The 18,062-nt window shown below is 41.5% G+C and overlaps 1 long non-coding RNA gene across 2 annotated transcripts; it reads left to right on the forward strand.

The window, feature by feature from the left end:
• The first annotated feature begins 930 nt into the window (after positions 1–930).
• LOC132357567 (uncharacterized) lies at positions 931–16,674 on the forward strand. Of its 2 annotated transcripts, none has more exons than XR_009500241.1 (4): positions 931–2,444; positions 2,976–3,053; positions 4,012–4,338; positions 15,474–16,674. It is a non-coding gene; the product is annotated as an uncharacterized LOC132357567 (long non-coding RNA). The 2 variants fall into 2 exon arrangements; XR_009500240.1 differs by having other exon boundaries at positions 931–2,221.
• The last annotated feature ends 1,388 nt before the right edge of the window (positions 16,675–18,062 follow it).

Raw genomic sequence — 18,062 nt, forward strand, 5'->3', positions numbered from 1 at the left:
GGAAAGAAGGAGGGCCCGGGAAGGAGGAGGCGGCGGTGCTGGCTCGCCGCGCAGCGCGGCGCGGAACCCGACGGCGGGTCTGGTCGCTGTGCCTCCTTGGCCGCGGCCGCCCTTGCACGGGTCCGCGCGGGGAGCTGGGCCGAGACCGGCCGCAGCCCCCGACGCACGGCCTCCCTGCCCGGCGTCTCCCCCCGACTCGTCCCTAGAGGCTCGGGGGCGGCGAGTGCCGCGGACCTAGCGGTGGGGTGCGGGCGCCGGGGAGCCGGGGGCTCCTCTAGCGCCGGCGAGGACGTCACTTTGAGCGAAAGACAATGTCAAGTGCAAGTGAAGAAAAAAAGGAGAGGAGTACGAAGTAAATGTACCCAGGGCGCGTTGGACACTCTTACAATGGACACTCAGTCGACGGAAACCATCAGTTGAGCGTCGGGGGTGAGAAAATCTGATTTTCTGTTTCCTGAACCGCCTCCCATTGCTCCAGAATTTAACCCCGAAGGAGCTTCGAGACACCGCCCGCACCGTAAATCCCTGGGACTCGCACCCCGCAGACCGGCGTCCCGTGCCGCCTCCCAGACGGGCGCCCCGAGGCTGGCGCTGGCCCGTCTTTCCCTCCGGGCCCGCCTGAGGTTCCTGGCCGAGCCCGACCTTGCCCGTTCTTCCGCCTGCACCCGGGAGAGGCCTGGAGGCCTGGGCCCGGCGCCGCTTCGGGCAGCAGGGCTCCGGGTTGGCCGGGGACGCAGCCCGGGCGCGAGCGCGCGAACGAGGCCGCGCCACCCCCGCCGCCGGGCGCAGGTGGAGGTGCTCTGTGGGCCGCTTACCCCGGGGCCGAAGGCGGGCCGGGCCCCCAGTTACCCGGGAAAGGTCTATTTTCGGGCCCCCCTCCCCCGCCCAGCGTGCGCCCTCCCCTCCTCCCCTCCGGTACAGTTTGTCTTTTTCGGTTTCTTTCCTCGACGCTTCTCGGTTCCTCCATCCCTTTGCGGCACGCGCCCACCACCAACCCCGCGGGCGAACTGGAGGGCTCTGCGTGCCCCGGGGCCGCCTCCCCTACGGGCCGGGGACCGAGGGGGAGGCCGCCTTGCCGCCGGGAGCAGCGCGGGCGGGAGATGCGCGGAACGTCCAGGACGGGGAGGGGGCCGCGCCAGCGCCCGGGCCCTGCGTCCCTCCCCATCTGTCGGACCAAAGCTGCTGAAGCTGCAGAATTGCGCTGGCGCCCGTCCACCGGCTGCAAACAAAACCAAACAAAACGCGGCGAAAGGAAAAGCGAAATGGCGCTGCTGAAAATGGAGCCTCGGCCTCTAGGACGTCTTTCTTTCCTCCTCTGTCTCTTACTTCGTCTACTTTGTGTTTCTAGTCCTTCAACGCCCCCCTCCTCGGCTCTCCTCCCCGTAATCTCTACCCCATCGTCCTTTTGCTTTTCTGATTAACAATCTCCTTCCCCCGCTTTTCCTTCTTTTCTTTCCCCTCTCGGTTCCTCCTTCTCCATTTTGTGTCACAGGCGCTTCTCTTCTCAGTTCCCTTTCTGGGCTCGCGCTCCCCCGCCCGTCTCACTTGGGTGTTTTCTGCGTTTCGGGGAGCGGGGGTGGTAGGGACGGTGAGGCTAGGTAGCCAGTGGGTTCGGTAGAGACAGGTTTTATTTAGAACCCAAACAGCTCCTTTAATTAGTCGTGCGCTCGCCCTGCGCCCTCGTCCCCCGCGGCTCTGCGCCCGGACTCGCGCGGCGCCGTCCCACCAGCCGGGCGTCACCGCCCAGGAGGAGGCTCAGGGCTTACGCAGAAGTGAATACCTTTTTATATATTTTAAGCTTAGATTATCGTTTTTGCAGTGTTCGTGAGCATGGCATACTTTGGATAGGTGGATTTCATTTTCCCAAGGGACTTCCAAAGACCATTTTAAGAGAAGCGTGCAGAGAAGACAGCAATATTAATCATTTTTTCTTGCTTTCTTTTGAGCAGAGGGAACCCCAAGCACTAAGATACTTATGTTTTTAAGGCCAAACTTTTTTGAAAATGACTTTTTCTTTTACACTCACAGTTGACTTTGATCCTTTAAAAAAAGAGGGTGAACTCTTTAAAAAGAGACGGATGCTTTTGAATACATAACACCCCCCAATTGTGGTTCTCGGATAGTTTCTCTAGACGCATTATGATTTTGAGGTTCAAGGTCTCTAAGCGCTCTTCAGTGAAACAGTGGGAAATATGTTGCTACGTTAAAGATAAAGCAGAAGGTGATATTTCCTGGTTGTGCTCAATCTTAGTAGTAGAGAGTGTCGGGTTTGTTTTTGCTTTTTTGGGGGGGGGGTAAGGGGGGGGTTGGGCAGAATTTGCCTTGGTTCTGTTAAAGAACCAACTGATAGAAGCTATTTCAAGTGAAGAGCTTCAGTCAATACAAATCTGAAAGCAGTGACATCATTTTCTGACCTGAGTGCGTCTTTTAGTCATGGTAGAAAGGTTAGTCTCCGTACAATATTTGAAAATAAAATGATTTTGCTTCCCAGTATATTTATTACCAACTACATTTCACTTTATTCCCAAATCTTCTGGCCAGTTTCACCTCTGGTGGTCTGGCAGAACCATACCCTCCAGAAAAAAATACAAGTGCTCCTCCCTTATGTGATTCTAATGCTCTGGGAATTATTTGAAAGGATTTCAAAATTTTACAAGGAGAATCTTTTTAAAAATGTCTCAGGGTAGTATTCTTTGAAAGAATCTTAGAATGGTTCTTTTTAAAAATTACCTTCCTTGGTTTTCATTTATTGCTTTGGTTAAAGTTAGGCTATGTTCATATCTTACTTTCAGACTATTTCTTTATGAAAGAAAGGAGAAAGGAAGTAGGTCTTGGCAAGAACTAAACCAATGGAGCTAGGCCTTATTAAGAGCCTAAATCTGTGAATTGCTATCCTCATGATATGTTTATCAAATTGAGTTTTGCACGTGTTTTTCTCTGACTCAAATAGTTGACTTTATGTCTTTTAAAAATAGGTTTTAATCCAGGCTCCTGCTTCTTTGTTACGCTTTTCTCCTGGTAGATGAACAAATAAAATGAGTCTCACTGGAAGGGTAGGTAGATCTTTTTTTTCCAGACAAGATTTCTAAAAATAGGCAAAGTTAGAAAGTTATTATTACCCTTCATTTTAATTGGAATGATTCAGTACTTAATACCAAGTTAATCCTATTGTTGTTATTTCCTGCTCAAAGGAGGTAAATTAAGGCACAACTCAGTTTATTTTAGATGGACAACTTTGTATATAAGCAAGTGGGGCTAGAAAAAAGTATCATATATTTAGATATCTAGATATATAGTACTAGTAATGTTCAAAGCCCATTGAGGCAGTGTATTGGGGAGGAGGGTATAAATCAGACATGGTATCTGATGTTGAAGAGTTTACAGTTTATAAGGAGAGATTAATTCCTTCTTTATTTTTTCTCATTTAAAAACATTCATATGGACAAAAATAAAATTAGATCCCTACCTTACTCTACACACAAATTAAATTTCAGATAGACTAAAAACCTAAATAAGAAAAACAAAACTTTAAAAATATTAGAAGGAAATATAGGAGAATATCTTTATGACCTTGGTGTAGAGAAGGATTTCTTAAAACATTAAAATGCACAATCCATAGAGGAAAGGATAAATTGAATTATGTTAAAATAAATCATATATATATGACAAAAGACATCATAAAAGGACAAATGGAGACAATATTTCCAAGACATGTACTTGACAAAGGATTAATATTCAGAATGTGTAAATAGCATATAAAGAATTTAATAATTTACATATGAATAATTACATAAGTAAAGGATACGGGTGAGGATATACACATGTGAAGTAAAAGTATAGTGCTATTACCAGGAAGGATATATATCGACTTCAAAAAAAGTGATTTCCTTTTGGAGAAAAGGAAGGAGGGGAATAGGAAGGAATCCAAAGGGGTTGTCAATTCTTTATAAAAAGATCAGAGCCACCTATGGCAAGATGTTAACATTTTTGTTGTTTGTACTTTATCATAAGATTATTATAATTGGACTTCCCTGGTGGCGCAGTGGTTAAGAATCTGCCGGCCAACGCAGGGGACACGGGTTCGAGCCCTGGTCCGGGAAGGTCCCACATGCTGCAGAGCAACTAAGCCCGTGTGCCACAACTACTGAGCCTGCGCTCTAGAACCCGCGAGTCACAACTACTGAAGCCCGTGCACCTAGAGCCCGTGCTCTGCAACAAGAGAAGCCACTGCAATGAGAGGCCTGCGCACAGCAATGAAGAGTAGCCCCTGCTCGCTGCAACTAAAACAAAAAAGAAAGCCCGCGAGGAGCAACAAAGACCCAACGCGGCCAATAATAAGTAAGTAAATAAATAAATGTATTTTTAAAAAAAGATTGTTATAATTTATTTAAAAATCTCTGGGACTTCCCTGGTGGCGCAGTGGTTAAGAATCCGCCTGCCAATGCAGGGGGCACGGGTTCGAGCCCTGGTCCGGGAAGGTCCCACATGCTGCAGAGCAACTAAGCCCGTGTGCCACAACTACTGAAGCCCGCGCAGCGCACCTAGAGCCTGTGCTCCGCAACAAGAGAAGCCACCACAATGAGAAGCCCGCGCACCACAACGAGGAGTAGCCCCCGCTCGCGCAACTAGAGAAAGCCCGCGCGCAGCAACGAAGACCCAACACAGCCAAAAATAAATAAATGAATTATTTTTTAAAAAATCTCTAACATCAATTCCTAGTGCAAAAACCAAACAATGACACTTTTCTTTTTCTTAGTTAGTGATAATCTTTGTAGGATGGTGTTCACATATATGATGACAAAGTAAACACCATTCCTCAGTATTTTTCCTCTACCGTGTTTGTTATATGATGTTCACATCAGAGAGATTTCCCTAGTTTGGTGTTTCTCTGTTGTAGGCTTATTTGTTTTCTGAGTACATTTAGTGAGAAGAGAGAAACATGTTTGAAACTATGAATAAGCATAAGAGCATTTATTCTTATATGATGTAATCATTAAAAAATGCTTTTAAAAGGAAGTAAATTAAAAACCTTCCACACCATTATAGAAACACTTTTGAAAAATCAGTCTCAGGCCTAGCATGCAAGATGTTATTTTGGCACGTCTAATTTTTTTGGTGCAGACTGAGTATCAGGAATTGGTATTTTGGAAGTATATATGTGGTCTCATGTTCTCATTTTACATGGCAGGAGTTCATACAATGTACATTTCTACCATTGCTACTTTTCATTAACAGAAGTTTTGTTTGCTTGTAACTTTCCCAGGGACTATTCATATCATGGCAGCACTGAAATGATGTAATATTTCATTTGCTTTGAGACTTTATGTTAGTATTAGGCCAACAAGCATGGGGAAGCAACATAGTTATTGTTTCGCTTACCCATGTGTGAGCTGAGTGCGGGGCGTTCCCACATTGTATGAACTCCTGCCATATGCATTGGTGGGCGACGCCAATACAGTCACGTCAAATGAAAGTGCCATGAGATGCATTACTCTTTGGGCACATATGGATCCTGCTAATTATGCCAAAGTAACCTTCTGGAAGTTCTAAAACTTTACTCAGAAACCTTTTATGACTCCCTATTGCCAACAGAATTACAGCCCAAATCTCTTCTCTGGCATTAGAGGCCCCTGTACCCTCATTACATTTGCATTTCCAGCCTCATTTCCAAAGACTACTGAAAAAAACTGTCTTTTAGCTGCTAATCTGTATTATTTGTACTATGTTTATTAAAAAGAGGGGTCTATACTCACTTGTCTCTCTTTTCTTTCTTCCTGTATAAATTAGAATGTAATAGAAAACCCAGCTAACACAGAAGGTTGTTTTTGTTGTTGTTGTTTTTAATGTGACAAGAAGTCCGTAGGTAAAGAGTTGCTAATATTTTCTCAGGGGTTCAGTGATGTCTCAGCTCTGAAATTCGCTTGACCTTTACCTCATGGTTGTAGAATGGCTGCTAAACTTTAAGTATCACATCTTCACCATGGGTGCAAAGGTGGGAAGGCAGGCAGAAAGTTTATTCTTCATCAGCCTTAGCCTTGTCAAGGAGGTAAAATATTTTCCCAAAACACCCCACCAAAGGATTTCCTCTTACATCTCATCAGTCAGAATTTTGATATAGTTTAGGAACTGGGCCCATTTTTCCACATCAAAGGGAATCTTCTCAACGCCTAAATAAAACTGAAGTTCTGTATAGCAAGGAGGAAATGCGGGAGTGGTTTTTACTTAGTAAGCACTGCCACATCTCCTAGTTTGCACCTCTGCATGTGCAAACCAGTTTGTCCCTGTAACTCTCTTGAAACATCTTTAACTGCTATCATCAGTGACTTTTGGACTTTCTAGTCTAATGGACACTATTTATTTTCTAACTTGCTTGAGCTTCTTGTGGGGCTCACCCACACCCTCCTTGAAATTCATTCATCAACTATCCACTCATCACCTACTATGTATCAGGCACTCTGCTAGGTGAGGAGAATACAGAACCAAATCAGGCATAGTCTTGGCCCTCCACAAGTTTATAGTCAAGTGGAGAAGACAGGTGAACAGATAAGTACAAAAATATTAGAGGTGCTGTGATAAAATGAGATAAAGTGGGGCACAGAGAAAAGAGCAGTCATTTATATAACTCAGATGCTAGGCCCCTTTTCGGGGAAGGAAGGGGTGGTACAGCCATTAGCAAAGACAGTCTTACTGTTGCTTTGTTGGTTGCCTCTTTGCCTTTTGCCCTAGAAAAATACAGACCTCTATAGAGAAGGGGGAGAAGATGAGGACCAGGGGGCTGGTCTCTCCCCTTTCCTTGGCCTGACAAATACATGTGAAATTCCAAAGAATAGTCAACCAATTTTTTTTTTAACTTCAGATTATTCAACTCATACAGAGTCTACCCAGTGTAGGGGTTGTGGAGTGACTTCCTTGGTTTGTTTACTTCATTTTGTGTTCTCTTAAGGGTATCCGGTCTCACCCCTAAACCCTGGGTGTAGACCATGTCTCTACTCTCTTAGAGCCAGAGTCTAACCACTCAGGATGGCAGAAAGGACATGTCTGGGGAGATGGAAGTTTGTCTGCTGGATTGAGGAGTAGGACTAGGGAAAAAGACAAGGCATGATGAGGAGAGAGATGGGGCTGGAGAGGTGGGTACCAGTTTATGTCATGCTAGAGGGTTTGAAGACATTTGGTAGGTCATAGGTTCCCAAACTTTCTCAGTTCACTGCACCCTTAGTGTCTCTCTAATTTTTTCATGATGCCCTAGGCCAAGAGAAATAACAGTTCCATTCATTAAGCAGTTAGTTCCAAATGCCATAATAGCGGTAGTTTGTGTGGTGTCTGATAGATGTTGCTGCGTTTCCCTCAAAAAAATTAAATAGCCTACAGCAAATCTGAGTTCACTGTGGTGCACAAGGGTGACTTGTGCATAGTGTGGGAACCGTGGTATAGGTTATTTAAACTTTTTTATTTAGTAAATTAAATATTCAGTTTTGTGTCTTAGAAAGATCACTCTTTCAGTGAATTGGAGGCATGGATGGAGTAAAGGCATGATGGGAGGTAGGGAGACCATGAGTTAATGGCAGCAGTTTACGGAAGAAGTGATTAGGATGTAACATGTGGCATACTAATGAGAATGCTATTGGATCTAAAATATCTTATGGAGGTAGAATGGATAGGATTACCTTATCAATTGGTTTTGGGAGAGAGAAAGAGATAGGATGATTCCTAGATTGCAGGTTGGGTTAAAGGGTACATGATAATAGAAATGTAGGAAAAATATGTCTTGGGAGAAAGAGTTCCTTTTCTTGGCACGTTGAATTTGAGAGGTTTCTTAAGGACAAGATGGATATATGGTGTTGGACCTCAGGAGCAGGTCTGGAAGAGAAATGTAAATTGATAAGTTGTTTATATAGAGATTGGGGTTGGCAACATGAGACTAGGGAGGAAGCATGCCAGTGGTTAGACAGTCAACGGAGGAAGAGGATCCTGCAAAGGGGATAGGACCAGGAGAGGGGTCGTGAAGCTTGTACAAGGCAGTGTGTTTGGATGAAGCCAGGACCCTACTCTTACCATTCTGTTCTATGGACATCTGGGTCTAACTGTTTCCTGTGGTGGGATCCCCTGGGTAGAGCTTCATAGGGGCAGCGTCACAAAGAACTCTGACTGATCTTCGTGCTGCAGTGGAGACGGTGGAGTTGGGAGGGTGAGGGGCTCGGGAGAGGTGAATGGCACACATCCAAGGAGGGTTCTCTGCAGCACCAACTCAGACTTATGTCCAAGGAGCTGCCCATTCTGGACCCCCCAGGAGAGGAGCACCATTTTTATGCCCACATTTTAAGAAAAAATAAGGTAATGGTCTGTTTACAGTATCAAATGCAATACAGTGATAAAGTAAGAAGGAGCGGTGAAAGTCCATGGAGTCTGACAATTTGGAGGGTCTTGGTGACTTATCGAAATACTTTTCTGCAGTAGAGGTAGGCAGAAACCCAAGGAGCTCAGGGAACAGCAAGGGAGACAGTCATGTAAACAGATAATAACAATGTAATGTGATAAGATACAAGGTTTCCTATCAGGTAGGGTAGCTTTCTCCTGCCTCTGTCATTCACTAACCACTTCTTATCAGTGCCTGTCACTAGCAGGCTGATCTCTGACGACTCTGAAGCATCTGTTCCCTGGGTTCCGTTCTAGTTCCTCTCTTCTCTGCTTGCTCTTCCCCAGCAATTTCATCCCATCTTAGGACTTTAACCAGCACCACCAGATGCTTGATTTCTCAATCTATATCTCTAATTCCCTGACTTTCTGACTTTGAGTTCTGCATTTCCAAAAACATGCATGGGACTGGGCATGTGCAAGGTTTTCAGTCAATGTGTACTGATTTAAAATTTGATCCTAAATAAGCTGATAATGCAGAGGTAGATTTAGATATCAAGCCACTGCATTTTACAGAGTGAGTAGGTAAGGAAATGTTTCCTGCCAGATTTGTCATCAAATTTCAGTAAGTAACCGGAAACCAGGTGACAGTTTCAACATGGGAGTTGGGTTAGATCCCGCTCGTCACAGTGAACAGTAGATTAGAATACACAGATTTGCAAATCAGAATGCAGGTTCCACTGCTAACTTTGGGCAATTTTGCTAATTCTCTGTGCCTTCATTTCTACACCAGTAAACAATTCAAAGGCAAAGTTACGTTTCCTGTTTTTATTTATTTTAATTGAGATATAATTTGCATACCATAAAATTCACTCCTTTAAAGTGTACAGTTAAGGGTATTTACAGAGTGTGCAACCATCATCACTATCTAATCCCAGAATATTTTAATCATTCCCCAAAGAAACCCCATGCCCATTAGCAGTCATCCTCCAATGCCCCATTCTCCAGTCCTTGGCTTCTGCTTTCTCTGTAGATTTGCTTATTCTGGACATTTCATACAAATGGAACCATACACTATGTGGTCTTTGAATCTGGCTTCTTTACCTTTGCATGAAAAAACAAATGAAAACAAAACAAAAAAACAAAACACAGCATGAAGTTTTCAAGGTTCATTCATCTCATAGCATGTGTCAATACTTTATTCCTTTTTATGGTTAAATCATATTCCATTAATTGGACATAGCACATTTTGCTTGTCAAATCATCAGTTAATGGATTAGGTTGTTTCCATCTTGAGCTATTGTGAATAATGCTGCCGTGAGCATTATTGTATGAGTTTTTCTGTGGTCCTGTGTTTTCAACTGCTTAGGAGTAAAATTGCTGGGTCATATGGTGACTCTATGTTTAACATTTTGAGGACCCATCACACTGTTTTCCAAAGTAGCAGTATCACTCTACATTCTCGCCAGCAATGTAGAAGTGTTCCAATTTCTGCACCTCCTGGTCGACACTTGTTATTGTGCATCTTTTTTTATTATTGCATCCTTGCAGATGTGAAGTGATATCTCATTGTGGTTTGATTTACATTTCCCTAATGACTAATGATATTGAGCAGTTTTTCATGTGTCTGTTGGCCATTTGTATATCTTCTTCCAAGGTATGTCTACAAATCCTTTGCCCATTTTTAAATTGGGTTAATTTTCTTTTCATTATTTTATAATAAGTTTTTATATTGTAAAAGAGTTTTTATATTGATATATTCTGGATGTTAGACTCTTATCTGATATATAATTTGCAAATATTTTCTCTCATTCTGTGGGGTTTTTTCCCCCTCACTTTCTTGACAGGGAACTTTAAAGCACAAAATTTTTCAATTTTGATGACATCCAATTTATCTATTTTTTTCTTTTTTTACATGTGCTTGTATTTTTTTTTTTAAAGAAATTGTTGCCCAATCCAAGGTCATGAAAATTAAGGCCTACGGTTTTTTCTAGTAGTTTTATGATTTTAGTTCTTACATCTAGGTCTTTGATCCATTTTGAGTTAATTTTTGTATATGGCGTGAGTTAGGGATCCAACTTCATTCTTTTGCTTGTGGATACATTGTTTTCCCAGAACCATTAGTTGAAGACTGTTCTTTCCCTGTTGAATTGTCTTGGCACACTTGTTGAGAATCAGTTGGTTACAGATATCTGGGCTTTCAATTCTATTCCATGATCTCTATGTCTATCCTCATGCCACTACCGCAACTGCAATTCCAGAACTGTAAAGTGAATTACATTGAAGACATTCTTATTCTCAAATTACTTGATAATTCAAGAGACTTGTCAGTTTGGATTTTCTTTCATACCTTATTGAAAAAGAAGCCTTTGCATCAAAGTCTCCCATCTAAAATAACTAAATTATATGCATAAATCTAAATTTAAATGCTCACCTGCATGAACCTTTTATATAATTCTACTTTTACGTTGATGATATGGCCTTTGGCAATTTCTCTGTGTATTCTATGAAGCAGTTAAAAAGTCAATTATGAACTGAGACCTTCAATTTCTTATTGTTAGAATGCTTAATGTTAATTTAGAACCTAGTGTACAACTTCAAGCAAAAGCCTTCAAATTATTAATTTTAAAGAAATATGTATTTGTTATGCCTTGTGAACTTAGACAAACAATTTTAAATATCTCTATTCTAAATGTAAGAATTCTCAGAAATGAAAAATCTCTTCACTCGGGCAATAGAATCTCTTTTTTTTTTTTTTAATTAATTTATTTAATTTATTTATTTTGGGCTGCATTGCGTCTTCGTTGCTGTGTGCAGGCTTCTCACTGAGGTAGCTTCTCTTTGTTGCAGAGCACCAGCTCTAGGTGCACGGGCTTCAGTAGTTGTGGCTCGCAGACTCAGTTGCTCCACGGCATGTGGGATCTTTCTGGACCAGGGCTCGAACCCGTGTCCCCTGCATTGGCAGGTGGATTCTTAACCACTGTGCCACCAGGGAAGCCCTAGAATCTCTTGATTCAATTTTAGTCTTTGTATTTCTGTTACTGGCAATCTTAATAGGGAAAAAAAAAGTTTAAAAAACATTCCCTAGGTAAAAAAATATGGTAGTAAGGTGAAGCTCACATGATGGGGAAAGAATTCTCTTGAACTGCCATAGACAGTTGTATTTGGTTCTTTAGCTCATAAAGAAAGTTGGATTTTTTCCCTCTAAGTAAACAGATCACAAACTCTTTCCTGGTCTTGACAAAGGGGAACCCTTGGCACAATGTTTCTGTTGAGATCCCTTGTTGAATTGTGCATAGATCCCCTATTATCTCTGAAAGGATTTTTGTGATTATTTAGACAGTGCTAAATCTTTGAAAAATCTCTGTTCCCTATGTTTTATTGGTCATGCTTAAGAACTGTGTGATGGTTAATTTTATGTGTCAACTTGACTGGTCTAAAGGATGCCCAAAATGCTGGTAAAACATTATTTCTGGATGTGTCTGTGAGGGTGTTTCTAGAGGAGATTAGCATTTGAATCAGTAGACTGAGCAAAGAAGATCCCCCTCACCAGCGTGGGTGGGCATCATCCAATCCATTGGGGGCCTGACGAAAACAAAAGGCAGAGGAAGGACCTTTCTCTTTGAACTGGGACATCCATCTTCTTCTGCCCTCAGACTTTGGTGCTCCTTTTCTTGGGCAGGACTGGAACTTACATCATTGGTTCCCCTGGTTCTCAGCCCTTTGGGCGTGGACTGGGCCTCCAGCTTCTAGATGGCAGATCGTGGTTCTTCTTGGCTTCCATAACCTCAGGAGGCAACACTTCAGAATAAATCTCTTTCTGTATATGTATATATGTCCTATTGGTTCTGTTTCTCTGAAGAGCCCCAACTAATACAAACTGTTTTGTGGCAGCCAATCCAGGACAAGAGGCACAATTGTCCAAACTCTGATAAACCCCAGCAGCTCCATGTGAGTCTTAGTTCAGTTTCAGAAATTCAAATGTATCTGTTCACCAAGAGGTTAACAGATGAGGAAGACTTGATTCTTCATAACCAAGTGATAAAGGATTTTATTTTTGAACCACAAAACTCAATGACCATTCACTGAGGGCTTCATCCCACCCCAAAATCATAGGCGACGGTTGTTCCCCTTTCTGGTGGCTATTCCTCAGGAGATGAAGTGTCAGGTCAGAGTGATTCAGTGAACATATAACTGAAACAAAGAAGAGGTACACTTAGGGGATTTTTAAATAAAATTTAAGTTATTATTTCAAGAATATTTCTGTTTAAATAGTTAAGACTCTACATATGGTGTTGAGGAATCCTGAGAAGTTCTGTTTCTGCCAAGCTCATGATCGACGTCACTCATCTCTCTGTGCTTGTTCTAGCCTCATTTTTTTTTTTCTTTTCATTTTACCATTATTTCAGATTGATGTTACAGTATCCAGTTTACTAAATGTGTTAGAGAGAGCAAAAGCACCTAACCTGAATCTAGTTATGAGGAAACACCAGACAACCTGACATTTAAGGACATTTTACAACATAACTGGCCTGTACTCTGCTGAAATATCCAAGTTATGGTGTGTAAGAGACAGAAGGAGACACAGACTCAGGAGCTGTTACAGATTAAAGAAAACTGAAAGACAGGACAATGACATGCAAATTACGATCTTGAATTTTCTTTTGCAATAAAAGACCTTATTGGAACAACTGGTGAAATTGGAATAAGATCTACAGATTAAGTCCTAATCCTAATAGTGCCGTGTCAATGTTAACGTCCTGGTTTTGATCATTGTTCTGTGGTTATGTAATAGAATTCCTTAACTTTAGGAAACACACTGAAGTATTTAGGGGCTATTACATCTGCAATTTACTCTTAAACAGATCAGAAAAAATTAAATATTGAGAGAAAGAAAGAGAAAAGGATAAAGTCAGTGTAGTAAGATACTAACATTTGGGAAATTTGGTTGAATTCTTTGTACTATTCTTGCAACTTTTAAGTCTGAAATCATGTTTAAAAAACCTTTAAACTAGTGGAAGATTTTTAAAGTCTCCAAATTATTTTGTAAAAAGTCTAATGTACAGTACTCAAGAATTACTGTGCACTAAAAAAAAAAAAAGAGGCAGGATAGACTAGCAGTTAAGTGAGTTGTCTGGAGAAGGATGCCTGGATTTGAACTCTCCCTGTCACTTACTAGCTGTGTGATTTTGGGTAAGTTACTTAACTTCTTAGTTTCTCTACCTGTAAAACAGGGATGATAATAATGGAACCTACTTCACAAGGTTGTTATAAAATTTGAATGAGTAAATATTTGCAAAGGCCTTGGAACAGTGCCTGAAACAAAGTCTTATATATGTGTTTGTTAAATGAATAAATCTAGAAAAGCACTTCAGCCTTAATGGTACCAAAATCACCTTTAGAAATAGCAGTATTTTAAACGTTAAAAAAATGTTAAAGTCTTTCTAGAAACAGTTGATTTGGATTCTTATTAGTCTCTTCTCTGATCAGCTTGGGATTCCTGTTGCTTCCTTTGATAATCTCTAGTACTAATTTTTTAGTCAGCTTCATATTAGGAACCTGTAAACTCCACTAATATTTTAGAACAAATATTGAATATAGATAGTTCTTTCACTTTCATTATTATTTCAATTATTCAATACATTTATTTAGCATGACTAAGTCAAGTGCTGTGGGAGGTATAAAGATGGATAACATTTCTGACCTCAAGGAGTATACAGGTTAGAACGGAGATTAAATAGGTGCAAACATGGCCACAATATGATGTGAGGTTTGGCCAAGGAAAAAGTGCTAGATGGTTTACAAGAGGGCAAGATTTTATCTAGCTGGAGGGATCAAGAAAGGTTTCATAGGATGAGGCCACTATATGAGCTTGAAGGAGAAATAAGGCTTTAATAGGCAAGATGACGAAGGAAGGATATTCTAAGTACAGGGATGAGTGGAAAAAAAAAAGGTACAGCAACAAGGAACAGCAGGTGGTACCTTGGGCAAGTTATTTAAAGTTTAAATAGGCTTGGGGTTTAAATTTTAAACCATTATAAGCCTTAGTTTGTTTATCCATAAAATGGGTATAACAATAGTATCCATCTTACAGAATAGATGAAAGATAAATATAATGCACGTATCTGACAGTAAATGCTCATTAAATGTTATTATTTTTGGTACACATTTATTGAAGCTTACGTTTTATGTAGGGAAATTGGAACATGGAATGTATTGGATTAATATTAAGTAGTGAAGGGACTTCCTTGGTGGCGGAGTGGTTAAGAATCCCCCTGCCAATGCAGGGGACATGGGTTCGAGCCTTGGTCCGGGAAAATCCGACATGCTGCAGATCAAATACGCCCGTGCGCCACAACTACTGAGCCTGAGCTCTAGAGCCCACCAGCTACAAATACTGAGCCCGCATGCCACAACTAATGAAGCCTGCACACCTAGAGTCCGTGCTGTGCAACGAGAAGCCGGCGCACCGCAACGAAGAGTAGCCTCCCCTCGCCGCAACTAGAGAAAGCCCCTGCACAGCAACGAAGACCCACCGCAGCCAAAAATAAAAATAAATAAATAAAAATTTTAAAAAGTGTTTAGTGGAAAGGAGGAGACAAAGTCAAAGTTTAGAGATGTTGCAAAGGTAGAATCTATGACTTTGTGACTGACCCAATATAAGAAAAGGTAAGGAACTTGCGATGATGTAAGGATTTCAGCTCGGGCTGCTAGAAGAGTGATAGTGTCCTTAAAGGGCCACAGGCAAAAGAAACTAACTTTTACTCTACATCATAAACACTGGGCACTGGGCTAGTGCTTTATTCGTGATCTCTCATATTTGAAGAACATCCTTTGGTGGGCTCATACTTTATACAAGAGCACTTGTTATTTACAATGTTCTAGGATGAATCATTTTGTAATACTACCAAAACTTTCAAATATGGATTTATTTGAGCTTGCTTTAATTTTTTTAATTAAAAAATTACCTAAGGTAATGTTTATATGCCTTCAAAAATTCTAACGATGCTATGGTTAACTATTCATTGAGTGAACAGTTCATTGACTACCAGCTCTTCACCAGGTACCGTCTTCTCAGTGATTTGGTTGACTTTAATTCAAGGTTTCCTATCCATTTCCAGGAAGTAGCTGCAAGGAGGAGGCTATTCCCAGGGCTTTGGCCTGTACGCACCCCCCATACCTGAAATTTTATTGGAACTGTGGAAATGGAGCAGTGGTTTCACTTTTCACTCTGCCTTCACTGGGACTCCCTGGAAGAAGTGCTGTGCCAGTGACCGGTGTTTCTCCTGAATAAAGCATCTTGGCCTTAATGACCGGAGGTTTGGATCCTCTGGTTTCATCTAAATTATACCCTCTGATTGATTTAAGATGTTATTTTTTTCTTTCGTTTCTTTTAAACAGAACTACTGATCTTTGAAAAATTTTAAATAGCATCTGTACGACAATTTGGAAGCGAAAGAAATATAATGTGTTATTTTCCAATAGGGTCTATGACTAAGGCAGGGCACATATCATTAATTCTATGGAGGAGGAAACAGAGGAACACGTCCTCCACACCTGGTAATATTTAGTGCCCTTCCCGCTCTATCTGCCGACTTTGCTGGACTCATTCCACACCGGTTTTCTCCTGGTCTCTCTCTGAGTTCCTCCACTGACTGACTCTTCCCTCCCACCCCAGGCAATCCACAGCCGAGGAATGGAATCTCCCTTTGCTGTCTGCTCATCTCTTTATTCTTTCGAAGTAAATGAAAAGAGGATATCTGTTCTGAATTTTTTAATGTTAATTTCTAATGGGTGAGTTCAGAAAGATAGGCAGGACTGAGAATTTGTCAGTGCATTCACTGTATAGACAGGGTAGCAAAAAACTTGCCTCCAACTGCTCCTGTGAACACGAACACATCATGGAAAATAAAAGGCTGTGGCTACCGCATGGATGGTGGTGTGGTCAAGAGGCGGACTGAGAGGTAGAACCCGTCAAAGTTTCTGAGATACCCATAGGGTCCTCCTGGAGCGGTTTTCCCACGCTACTGAAGAAAGTGGAAACCTGTGCTGCTCCCCGACCCTCCTCTCCCCACCATTTCTAGCTGGATCAAGGATTCTATTCGTCTGGACACAGTTGAAATCATCGATATTGTTAGCGAATCATACTTTTTCACTACTGAGATAAGCAATGATTAATATTTTCATTCTGGATTATTTGGTAAAACCATCGAAAATGATTTCTACCTCCAAAAGAGAGGTTCATGAAGAAAAAACTACATTTTTAAATAATTTTGATTGAACCATTAGAGTAGAATATCAGTATATTATTTCTGCCTCATTTTGCCTTTTCTCGTATACCATGTCTGTTTAATTAAAAATAAAATGGAGATTATTGTCTGAACAATTTCACAAAATTTTCCAGCTGACACAATTTTTTAAATGATGGAAAAAAAGATGATATTCTAATACACCTTTCTGAATTTTCTTATTTTATGTGTAGACCCAATTTAATGGTCAACTATGGGAGAAGTACGCTCTATGAATACTATTCTGTGTCATGCTGCTACTGGCCTGCTAAATTGATAACTGACCCTTAGTCAACAATTTTGAATGAGAATGATACTTTTAGCGAGTAGGAAATATCATTTAAGCTTGAGCCTGGTTGGAAGGATTTGACTCCCCTTTGCTATACATCAGTTTTAAAATGTGACTTCAGTTAGTTTTAAAAATTGGTCTCATAGTTCTTCTCTTGCTCTTAGAGACTCCGTGTTCAGCATTCTCTCTCTTTTTTAAATTAATTAATTAATTAATATTGGCTGCGCCAGGTCTTAGCTGCGGCATGTGGGATCTTAATTGCAGCATGCACACAGGACCTAGTTCCCCGACCAGGGATTGAGCCTGGGTCCCCTGCATTGGGAGTGCGGAATCTTACCCACTGGACCACCAGGGAAGTCCCCAGCATTCTCTTTTAACTGATTTCCTGGTGCCACAATCTTCCATTTATTGAGATGATTTCTCTAACTCACTGATTTCTTTTTACATTCTAACTAACTGGATTTTTCATTTTTAACAACTCAGTCCTTTTGAAATACAGGAATTGAAAAGAATTAAGGTCATGCACAATTGTGTTAATGGAAATCCTGTGAGTTGCCTCTTCTGTTGGTTTGAAGCTGGAGGCACATCTTCTGAGAGCCTTGGATTCATGCTTCCAGGAAGGTCTATAAATCAGTGTAGTCCATCTTGCCTTGGATGTCAACACAGGTGTATCCCATTTGCAAGATGGTCTTCTCTCTTTTTTTCCTCTCTAAGAAGGAAATAAAATATACAGGCCCATTAATCTGCAGAGGTCAGCTTCTTTGATAGGGCACATTCTTGGAAAAGTTAAAGTTGGAGTTCATTGTGTATGATATACAAAAAAGGGGCAAGATACCCAGTCCTTTTCACTTTTAGTAATTATAAAGACCTAAGTATTAATGAAGCTTTAAGAATCATTTGTTGTGGGTTACTCTGAAATTTCAGGAAAAATGATGTATGTTTCTAAAGTTAATCCAGGACTTCCCTGGTAGCGCGGTGGTTAAGAATCCACCTGCCAATGCAGGGGACACGGGTTCTATCCCTGCTCCGGGAAGATCCTACATGCCGGCGGGGCAACTAAGCTTGTGCACCACAACTACTGAGCCTGCGCTCTAGAGCCCGCGAGCCACAACTACTGAAGCCGGTGTGCCTAG

This window comes from Balaenoptera ricei, chromosome 2, assembly GCF_028023285.1.
Source record: "Balaenoptera ricei isolate mBalRic1 chromosome 2, mBalRic1.hap2, whole genome shotgun sequence".
NCBI classification, from domain to species: Eukaryota; Metazoa; Chordata; class Mammalia; order Artiodactyla; family Balaenopteridae; genus Balaenoptera; species Balaenoptera ricei.